Source organism: Podarcis tiliguerta, assembly GCF_965153285.1.
Source record: "Podarcis tiliguerta genome assembly, chromosome: 12".
NCBI classification, from domain to species: domain Eukaryota; kingdom Metazoa; phylum Chordata; class Lepidosauria; order Squamata; family Lacertidae; genus Podarcis; species Podarcis tiliguerta.
The window spans coordinates 23,575,909-23,587,972 of record NC_139545.1 but is presented as its reverse complement, the minus strand read 5'-3'; the positions used below and the strand labels follow the sequence as shown (position 1 = coordinate 23,587,972).

The following is a 12,064-nucleotide window of genomic DNA, read 5'->3' as shown; positions in this document are numbered from 1 at the left end:
AAATCTCTTATGTAATTTACATTGTAAATTATAAATTGTAAATTTATCCGAAGATGCCAAAGCTATTCCATAGCAAATTCCTAAATAAGTTATGCCACTGTTGATGCCTCTGTGCTTGCAATGATTGTACAGTGCTGCAAGGAATTGTATAAACATACTTTGATCCTTATCATCTGAAATGAAATTCTACTGAACTGGTTATCATGCTTCCATCCTCAAGAACATCCAATATCAAATATGTTCTGGAATAAAACAATAAGACTGGAAAGGAATTCTAGGAGTTAAAAAAAAACCTACCACTATCACAAATATGCATGACCAAGATAGGATTAATACATGCAAATACATGTTCACGGCAGATTAATAAGCCTGGAAGGTCTATATGTAACTTTAAGAAATGAACAACTATGACTGCAGAGCTCCTATTCAGTGTATGTAAATAATTATTTTGTTTATCAGTATCTACATAAGTTCTAGTGCAATGCTGCCTTAACACAATGAAAGATAACTTGCATTCTGTGTTGGGTATGTATCCTGTGGTCTATAATTACCCAGTATTTATTTAGTGTACTTCTCAGTATCTTTTTCTTAATGCTTTTTTAAAAAGGTCTTTGGCCCTATGTACAGAGAGGTCAGTCAATGGTGGTGCCCATTTATTATCAATATGTGGCTTAGCACTGTCACTTGTGTGCAACCATTTCAACAGGGGGAACCCAATAGCATTGGAGGCACAACTTCGACCACTCCTGTTCTAGGCCTTCAGCACCCAGATTTCATGCATTTGAGCTGGTATTCAACTTCTGTGGTTGCAATACTACACTGCTGTCTAACAGAAACCTGTCAGCTTGGTGTGTACAGGATTATGCTTTGTCCTGCCATGGCTGCACATCCAACTCATGGTTTCCACTATATAGTTTCTCCATCCTGCTACTGTGGACGTTCTGATGTTCTACAACCCATGTATCTATCTCCACTTTGCATAGTCGACTATAAGGCATGTATTGTTCAGTAAGTGCAACTCATGCCGTAATGCAGCTGCCACATATTTCTTGAACCAGAAAGGAAGGTGCAAGGCTGAAGATTCTAAGTTTTCAAGATCAAATACAATAAACTACTGTTACATAGGGTATTATTTTTTGTCAACCTCTGGCATTTTCTACAGGAAAACCCCAGTTTCAAGGGCTGAGCCTTCAAGGATGTTGGGCAGTCTTTCCCAACAGTGTGTATCTGAGTGTGTGTTTATCTCTCTCTGTGTATATGTTTGTGTGTGTGTATCTATACCTAAATATATAGACAGATATTTGTATCTTAAAACACCATGTACGGTACTTGTACAAATCATGCTATGCCAGTTTTGTTAGCCAACTGCCTATTAAAATATCTGAAAAGTAGAAATCTAAGTTCCGCTGCTGTAGTAGACAAGAATGGCCTCTTTATGGTGTGTTACTGCTGCCTTAAGGGGTGAATGAATTCTGTTTAGCACACAACCCCAGTTACAGAAATCCCAACATCATTGTTGTATTAAACAGATGTCTTTCTCTGCTGATTTTATGGCACATGGAGAGCCAAAAGCCTTCTTATCAGACCAAATGTTCAACTACTGACTTTGGAACCAATTAAAAGGGACTTTTAGATGACTTTTAAATTAAAGCTTTCAAGCTACCCAACTAGCCAAGTAAACTGTGAGCTCCGGATGCCCCACTTCAAGAGCTTTAGTGTCTGCTTTTATAATACAGTTACTTTACTGGTTTTTAGCTGGCTGAAGCATCAAGAAATATTGCCTCTTCAAAAGCTTATCAAGTTTTGTTTCTTTTCAAAGGACACTCACAAGCATATAATCTTTAAAATTCTAAAGTGCAGACCTCCAGAAATTATCATGAAATGTGAGAAGTTTGCATTTGCAATGGCACTAGGAAGGGTACCATGTTATATAGGATGGCTGATTGATTAAAAATTGCCCCATAAACTTTTTTCGGAGAGGAGAGGGAAGAGAATTTATGCTCCCTTTATCAAATCAGTATCTCCTGAACGTTAAACAAAAATAAAATAAACCTTAGCCGGACACCCCTTGAAGCACTGCAGTGCAGCCATGAGCATCTCTTAACTCCCTTATCAGAAGCTGTGTAATGGAAGAATGCCAGAGTTCATTGTAGGATCTTCTAAACATCCCAAACACTTGCAAACATAAATAGATAAATGCCCTGCAAAGTCAAAAGAGCTGAATGGTTAAAATGCTGAAAATGCATTGGAATTCTGCTACATATTCAGTCACTTTGGTTTGTTTTTAGCACTCTTGAAGACAAAACGTGATATAAAATGTCTAAGTACCATGTTAACTTATAATACAGCTAGCTTTTCCTGCTGTTAAGGGCACCTGAATGATAATTAATAGATATTTAGGCCGAGATCATAAGCATGCATAAGCAAGCTGATTGATGGATGAGTGAAATGAAAGGGATTTGCTTCCATGTAACATGTTCACAATCAGTTATCTTGATCAATGAAAGACTCCATTAAGACCTCAGTGCTATGAAGCAGTGAGCAAGACTGAAAAGTGGGAGCTACAGAATTCAGGTGAGCTGTGGTGGAAGCGGGAGGGGAAAGTACGCAATAGTTCTTGAACAGTGGCAGAGACGGGAAAAGAGCTCCAACTTTGATCTTTAACGACATTGTCGACACACACTTTTTGGATTTCCTCACTTAAAAAAAAACCCTACTTCAAAGGCTACAGATACTACTTAGGAACAGAACCAGCACTTCCATAGCTACCCTGTCTGGGTGATCACTTGGGAGAGTCACCAACATAGTAAAATTATAGCTGAAATCTCAAATATACTCTCTTCACCTTTTGAAATCAGTGGGTTTAATTTAATCTATTTATTAACCTCTCTTAAATTTCTGTTCCACTCTTTCTCCCCACCCCTGGCCGCCCAAAAAAAAACCTTGCAAAAACAATACAATAAAAAATTTAAAGCTACGGGAAACATACAATTAAGAACACATCAGAAACATTTTAAATTTAGATCTCATTAGGATCACCATACAATTCAGATTTTCTGGAATTGCATGTTAAAAATACATCAGGTCAATTTACAGAACTAGTTAATCATGATAGACGCTTTCCTTAATTTTTGACAGGGTTGAAGGTGGGTAGCGAATCTATGCAACCTTCAAGAATTTCAAGACCCCCAAATCAACGCAATTTTTCAGCATCATCAGTTAACTGTGTATGTATGGGGAAATGACCCATTCATTCTGTGATTGCTTGTGCCAGAGGGAGTCAATATTTTGCCCTCCAAGTGTTGCCGGATTCCATCTCCCATCAGCCCCAGCCAACATGGCCAATGATCAGGGTCAGGGATGATGTGAGCTTTCAAGTCACCGTGTTGCCCAGACCCTCTGGCGAAGAAGAGGGAGTAGTTTTTATTTTAATAATAATAATAGCTGCATATATGAATGTGTATGAAATAAAGGTAAAGGGACCCCCGACCATAAGGTCCAGTCGTGACCGACTCTGGGGTTGTGGTGTTCATCTCGCTTTATTGGCCAAGGGAGCCGGCGTACAGCTTCCAGGTCATGTGGACAGCATGACTAAGCCGCTTCTGGTGAACCAGAGCAGCGCACAGAAACGCCGTTTCCCTTCCCACCAGAGTGGTACCTATTTATCTGCTTGCACTTTGACGTGCTTTCGAACTGCTAGGTTGGCAGGAGGTGTATGGAATACATAAGTCTTATATGATGGACCTGAGCCACAAAGCTGATCAATCACCAATTTGCATACATTTACTTTACAACTTCCAACAAATTAACAGCACAATCCTACGCGTATTTACTAAGAAATAAGCCTTCAGCAGAGCTGCAGTGTGATCCTAAACGTGTCCATACAGAGAGGGAAACCGCACTGAGTTCCATGGCACTTGCTCCCAGGTAGGTTACTATATAGAACATCAAACCAATACAATTAAAATATGCAGCCTAAATTTAAGCAATCATATTTCAGCAGTTGCACACTCACCACCAAACTGCATGTGAGAGCGTTCTTGGCCCATGTCAGAAACACAAGTGCAATTCACAGTTAAAAAAATTATCTGTCTGTATATGTTTGTTTGTTTGCATGCTTGCTTACAAAGTGCACTTGCTCAACTGAGCTGATTATGTTGCAGAAACCAAATGGTTCTTCAATGCATTCTGGAATACAAACATGTCGTTTAGAGGCAGGTGAGTAGTTTCTGAAAGAATTACAAGTGTGTCTTTCATTTTTTTAATGTCAATTTTCTGAAACTTCAAGAGATTCGATTTACTGTTTAGTACATCTGGGGGGTTGGGTTTTGTTTTTTTTAAAAAAATAGCTTCCAATTTGAAGAGCTATCGTCTAAGTTTCATCACAAAGTGATTTTTTATGACCGAGTTAGAAACTCCTAAAAATGGAGTTTACAATGGAAGTGCTGACATAACTTAACATAAGCCGTGCAAATAGTGCCTTTGTAATCAACGCACATTATATTTATGAGGTAGGTAAAGTCTGTTACCATTAATCACTGGAGTAATATTGACGGATTCCAAGTTTGAGATCCAACAAAATTGATGTGTTCAGTTTCTCACACCATTGATACTAAGAGAGAGAATTTCCAAGCATGTTTATGGCCTTGAGCTTTGAGTACGTTAAAGAAATCAACAAGAACTGCTTTAATGAAACAATGTATTAATCTGCTGCTTGCACAATTCAGGTCTGGGTTGTGAGGGGTTTTTTTTCTTTTTGTTTTGCTTATTTTGTGTAAGAAAGCAGCTAAATATAACTTTTATTTGCAGTATTATGCCTTAATAATGGTTATTACAAACATTAATTTCATTTGCATCCAGCTGACATTTAGAATGCAACAAATAGAGATTAATCACCTGAACCCTATACAACTCCTAAATTATAACTCAACGTACCTATATAAAACAATCTGAAATGTCAGCACCTCCATCTTTATGATATCGCACCATTCCAATAATTCTGTTTTACAAGCAAATTCCTATTATACATTAATAAGTGCTGTTGGTGGCTAAACTTTATGCCTTTGAGTAATGGCCATGTTGAAGGCAATTAGCCCAAGCCAGGTGCGGCTGGGGCTGGATCCCAATAAAAGTTTTTTAAATTTTACTATTTCCGTTTGGATTTTGGGGGTGCATTCCAATCTGCACAAATTAAAAGAGGAAATTGTTTCCACGTTTTCAGCAGTTGGATAATCTGATCTGAAGATTTAGAAGCTTCACTGAGTAGCAAGCATTATTCCGGCTAAGACTTGCATAGAGGCAAGTAAGCAGTGCACAGAGGCGAACCAAATGCATGCAAAGCGGGGCGTCAGAAGATAAATGCAACTTTGAAAACTCAAATGCAGCCTGACAGCTCATCTTTAGGTCTCCGAGCATGTGCCCATTGAAATGTGTTCCCTGTCTTGATTTCATCTTGTAAAACGGGTAAGTCGCCATCCCTAGCACAAACATAAAATGCGTAAGGAACCCTTTCAACCTCTTGTCTATGAAAACTCATACTGCTATAAATTACTTCGTCTTTACAAGAAACTAACTGGACTCTTCTTTGTTGATTTCCAGGGTGTACACTGAGTGTTAGAATAAATGAAAATAACTCCATATTGCTGCTGGCTGCACACCCTCCAACATTTCTCTGATGAAAAGAGAAAAAGAATAATGCTAATACTAATAATAACATTATTGTTATTGTTATAACATAGTAAAACATTAAAAAATCTTCCCTATACAGTGGTACCTTGGATTAAGTATTTAATTTGTTCTGGAGGTCCGTTCTTAACCTGAAACTGTTCTTAACCTGAAGCACCACTTTAGCTAATGGGGCCTCCTGCTGCTGCTGCGCCGCCGAAGCACGATTTCTGTTCTTATCCTGAAGCAAAGTTCTTAACCTGAAGCACTATTTCTGGGTTAGCAGAGTGTGTAACCTGAAGCGTATGTAACCTGAAGTGTATGTAACCCAAGGTACCACTGTACAGGCCTTCAGACGGCTCAGGGGTCGGATAACTCCACACCCTCCAACATTTCTCTGATGAAAACAAGGACATCCTAAGATCGATTCCGGGCATTCCGGGATCAAATCAGAAACCGGGATGGCTTCTCTAAATCTTGGGCGTCCCTGGAAAAGAGGGAGACTTGGAAGGTGTGCGAGATGCAGTTATGGCTGCTAACCTGAATGGCTTTAAAGGCAACTTAGAGAAATTCATACATAGGGACGGCCTAAGGAAAAGAGGGACATTCTGGGATCGAATCAGAAACCGGGACGGCTTCTGTAAATCCAGGACTGTCCCTGGAAAATAGGGACACTTGGAGGTTCTGTGGTGCAGTGAGACAGCATGTGGTGCAGTGAGACAGTTCAGTGCTTTCAGGATGTGATCTACCTGCTAGCGAGTTATGAGACCCAAGTTAGTACTGGTGTACAAAGCTCTAAACGGCTTCAGATTCAAGTACATTAAGAAGTGCTTTGCCAAGCCCCTGCCAGCCTGAGTTTTGTAATCTGCAGGAGGGGCTCCTGCTTGTAGTGCCCTCGGAAAATATGGCCAAGGGCAGTCACTGCAAAAGGCAGGCTCTCCTGCCTATGGAATAAGACCTATTTGTTTCAGCAGCAGTTTGGAACATGACACAAGTAGCACCATTTTTGCTATGCAATGTTGATTATTATGGCATGTTGCATAGAACATTATGGTTCTACTTTTGCATTTAATGTTATATTGTTAGCTGCTCTCAAGAAAAAAGGAAGGGCAGCTTATTAGAAATAACAACAGCAATACAGTGGTACCTCAGGTTACATACGCTTCAGGTTACAGACTCCACTAACCCAGAAATAGTGCTTTAGGTTAAGAACTTTGCTTCAGGATGAGAACAGACATTGGGCTCCGGCGGCGCGGCAGCAGCAGGAGGCCCCATTAGCTAAAGTGGTGCTTCAGGTTAAGAACAGTTTCAGGTTAAGTACGCACCTCCAGAACGAATTAAGTACTTAACCTGAGGTACCATTGTACTAATATTTGGCATATGTTATTAAAAACAACAACTCAATACAAATTAACACTAAGAACAGCATACACACACTCAAAAAAAGAGAGAGTGAAAAAGAGCCTTTTACAATAAACTTTCTTGAATTTAGAAGTGTTCTCACAGAAAATAAAATTCTGGTATGGTTGGGAGTCTAATCATTCTCCTCTGCTGCCTGTGCTGCATTCTGTAATTGAGAACAAAATCCATTATACCAGCTAATGATAGCACAGGAACTGGCTCCAGCTGCACACTGAGAAAGTGAGAAAATAAGACGCATGTGGCAAAGCCATATTTCTCATCCTAATTCCACCAATTTATTTCAAAGCTCAATATATTTTACTGTGTGGAATTTATAATCTGCAATAGGCCATCGAACCTCAACCTGTTCCACACTCATCCCACATCTCACCAAGCATACATACCAAAAACATAAATATTTTCAAGCTTCTTTTTTCCTATTTCGCATTTTATAGCCACAGGAAACATTGTGTGGTCTCCCCCCCCCCCTTTTTTTAACTTTTGGAGCCAATCCATCAGTTTTCATTGGCTGTGTTCGCACATCGCAATAAATGAGGGTTGCTGACTTATCATGGTTTATTATTACTCCTGTTTTGCACCTCCTCTGATCAGTGGCGTAGCTGGGGGTGCAAGGGGGGGGCCCGGCCGCACCGGGCGCAACATCTGGGGGGCGCACACGCACTCGCAGCTCTCTGCCCCTACCTGGCTCACTCACTCTCTCTCACTGCAGTGCTGGCTGTGCGAATCCGATCCGAACCGCCGGGTCGCTGCCCACTGTGGAGGGGAGGGTGCCAGGCGTGCGGTGCGGAGAGAGAGCGAGGGACTATCTGGGGGAGGGACAGTGCAGCGGGGGGGGGGGGAGGGCGCAAATTACTTGCCTTGCCCCGGGTTAGGGGGTGCAAATTACTTGCCTTGCCCCGAGAGCTGACAACCCACGCTACGCCACTGCCTCTGATGCATCAGGAGGAAAAGGCCAGGAACGATGCAATTCAGATTGGCTTCCCATGACATCTGAACCTGGGACTGTGAAGTGTTGGCCCCTGACAAGCTAGGATTGCTGGCCAGCCTTAAGCCATTGTTGCTGTTAGCTTACAGCAGGCACCCCCAAACTCGGCCCTCCAGATGTTTTGGGGCTACAACTCCCATCATCCCTCGCTAACAGGACCAGTGGTCAGGGATGATGGGAATTGTAGTCCCAAAACATCTGGAAGGCCAAGTTTGGGGCTGCCTGGCTTACAGGATCTGGAATGTTATGGAGCAACAAACAGGGGGAGAAACAAACTGTTGTTTGCTTCTCCCACCTGTGCAAGCGGGATGAGGGTGGGGCATTCAAAATAAGCCATGATCAAAGATCAACTTCGGATACTCTCACCGACAAGAGGGGGGCATTCTGGCAGTAGTGGCAGTGGCAGTGGTGGGGTGGGATGATAGGAGCTGTAGGCCGGCAACAGCTGGAGGGCTCAAGGTTCCCTACCTATGATGGAATGTTTTTAAATTAATATATCACTGAGTATTTACTAGGACTATACAAGCTCCAGATCTCAAATTCCATTGAATTTAATTAGAAGCAATACATCTCTCTAAGGTGGAATCTACACACATATTAAAAACCATTCTGAAAACCATTTTTTAAAGCGTTTTTTTAAAAAAATACATTGAATTTTCCATAAGGCTGACCATTCCCATCTAGTGTCACATTGTATATTGCACCTAAAACACACTTAAAACGTTTTATTTGCAGATGTATAGCTGAGTCCCAGGATATCTTCAGTGAAACTGAAACTTACATTGAATACACAAGAACTTGTGTGTTTTGTTTAAGGTTGGGGACAGATCTTGGTTACAAGCCATTCATTAATTTCCTTAAAAATGAGGAGCAGCCATTGCTTCCTTAAGTTTACCCTGGTATATGGGAGCTAATCAGTCTCAAATCTCCACCGTTGAACTGAATCTCTTTGCTCCAACCTGCAGCCCAATTTCTGTACTTTTAAAAACATTATTTTTCCTTGTGTAACATCTTACCTGATGAAGAATTCTAGAGTATTCAAAAGCTTGCCATGATTTCGAGACCTTTTGATTGATCCTAACACACATCTTGCCCATTTTTGTGGTTATTCCTTACGGAACATGGCTACTTTTGCTTTTTATATGATTTCTTCATTATACTGTGCATTAAAACATGCCAGTTGCAAATGCTCTATAATAACAATGTTCAGTCGGGTGGGGCACATTTCTAATAGCAATGAGATTTGCTTACCCCATTTTTTTCAGCAGTTAGTAAGATATTTTTATATAGAAGGCAGAGAAAATGTAGACATGTGCTGCCTACAGGGGAATTCAGAACAATAATGAAGTGAAAAACTCTTAGCATAATTAAAGCCAATGTAGCTTAATGATTTAAAATAAAACAGTGAACATTCCAATAGATGCCACCTTTACCAAAAGAGTTGAAAGGACATTAAAAAAAACCACAACTCCACTAATGATTTTTATTATTATTATTTTTTAACCCTCCACTTGTAACATGCAGCATTCTAACCAGGCTGGAGCAGAGGAATGTCACCAGACTAATAAGGACAGTCTACTGACCTGCACTGCCCTCTGCTGGCAAAACTCTAGAATTTCCGTACACTTTTGAACTTCTGAAAACAAAAGCCATATGAAGCAAGATGCCCAATGGCAATTTTGGCCAAGAAAATTTCAATCTAATGAGGAAAATTTAGTTGTATAAAATAGAGCCAAGAGACTGTATTGCCAGCTGCATCATATCATGCACACGTACTTAATGAAAAACCCATAAGGGGTGCATTTCTGTAGCAGCACATCTGCTGCTAACTAATAGATGTACTGATGCCAACTTTCCTCTTAAGTTATACTCGCTTTTACACTTCCTTTAAACTACACTTCCAACTAGTCCCCTTTAAATTGTATTTCTAAGTAGCCTTCCAGGGAGAAAACAAACAAAAGCGGGGGGGGGGGGGGGCGCCACACAGAAACCTTATGGAAAGGATAAATATACTGTGAAATATATACATACTTTTTTATGCTCTAAAGGTAAAGGACCCCTGAAAGTTAAGTCCAGTCACAGCTGACTCTGGGGTTGCAACGCTCATCTTGCTTTACTGGCCAAGGGAGCTGACGTTTGTCCGCAGACAGTTTTTCTGGGTCATGTGGCCAGCATGACTCTGGCGAACCAGAGCAGCACACAGAAACGCTGTTTACCTTCCCGCCGGAGTGGTACCTATTTATCTACTTGCACTTTGATGTGCTTTTGAACTGCTAGGTTGGCAGGAGCTGGGTCAGAGCAATGGGAGCTCATCCCATTGTGGGGATTCGAACCGCCGACCTTCCGATCGGCAAGCCCAAAGTTCAGTGGTTTACACCACAGCGCCACCCACACTATAATAAGTATCAATCCTAAATCTACTAAGAAACAGGGGTAGGGAACCTGTGGATCTCCAGCTGCTGTTGGACTCCAATTCCCATCAGCCCAACCCAGCATGGCCAATGGTCAGGGGACAATGGGAATGATAGGTTCTCAAGTGCTCAAATTCCAAAGCAGTACACTTCTAAACAAATAGAGAAACCCTCAGCAAGGCACTGTAACCCTGTCTCTGCCTGATGGGGATGTGACTTCATACCCAGAGGTCTCTGTGTTTGTCCCAAGAAGCATTTGCTGCCGTTTGCCTGAAGTTTGGGCCCTTAACTAGTACATGCAAACGAACAGAGGCAAAGCTAACATGTTATACAATTGCAGGCTCTTATAAGAGAGGCTATTTGTGCAATAAAACAAAGTGGCCTAAAGCACTTTAGTGCAATTAAAGATAAAGGAACACGATGATAATAGATGGGAAAATTAAGAGAAGCTTTTGCCAAAAACCCTTTTTTTTTAAACATTAGGAAGAACTTCCTGACAGTAAGAGCTGTTCGACAGTGGAATTTGCTGCCAAGGAGTGTGGTGGAGTCTCCTTCTTTGGAGGTATTTAAGCAGAGGCTTGACAACCATATGTCAGGAGTGCTCTGATGGTGTTTCCTGCTTGGCAGGGGGTTGGACTCAATGGCCCTTGTGGTCTCTTCCAACTCTATGATTCTATTCTATGATTCTAATCAAAGATTCTTGAGATTCGAATTATGTGTGAAATTCCACTTACCACAGTCCGTGTGTCAGGTGCAGTGTTTATTACAGTCAACCAAGCAATAAGACTGCTTGGATATAAAATATAAAAAATATAAAAATAAAGAGGGGAAAGGCATGATTTGAAACAGTGTACCACAAATAAAAAGTAATAAAAAAAGAAAAAGAAACAGTGCACTACTGGTCCCTTATATTCCTACCTGATCTTGGAGTTCTTTTGGGGATTCACTGTTAGTAGCCTCCGTGACCTTATATAGGTCAGGAGCCATCCTTTCAGTACTGTGGGCCCAATCTGGGGACACTTTTCAACTTCAGTTGAAGGGGATGGATTTTGTCAGGGGACTGCTTTGTAAATCCGGGGACTGTCCCCAGGAAAGAGGGACGTCTGGTAACCTTATCCTATGATGCAAGTAATGGACCCCACCTGCTAGCCTGCTCCCTAAAATATCACTGGTATGCTTATTTCTATATTTCGGGTACCTACATTCTGCATGTGCAAATGGCTTTAGACATCTATTAGGTCCACAAATTACCATACAGTTCAACACAAAAAACAGCAACAATTTGTTGTTGACAAAGGACAGCTGGACATATAAAGGGCCCCATTACCTTCAGTAGCTGAGGGCCTCATCAAATCTAAATCTGGCCCTGTGTGTTACGTATACCCTGCTTAGACACTGTTGTGCTTAAGAGGTATATAATGGTCGACGTAAGTTAGTACAATGTCGCCCAAGATCAGTCACCACCAGACCATGCCTAAATCACCACATCCTAGAATTTTTTTTATTATGTACAAATGAAGCCACTTATCTGGGAACTTGGTTGAGCACAGCTGCATCGGTACTGTACGGGAACGTAAAAAGG

The 12,064-nt window shown here is 41.1% G+C and overlaps 1 protein-coding gene across 1 annotated transcript in view; it reads right to left on the bottom strand.

Moving 5' to 3' along the window:
• The window catches only part of JAZF1 (JAZF zinc finger 1), a 130,199-nt gene that overhangs the window by 86,536 nt on the left and 31,599 nt on the right, over nucleotides 1-12,064 (bottom strand). The window lies entirely within an intron of this gene.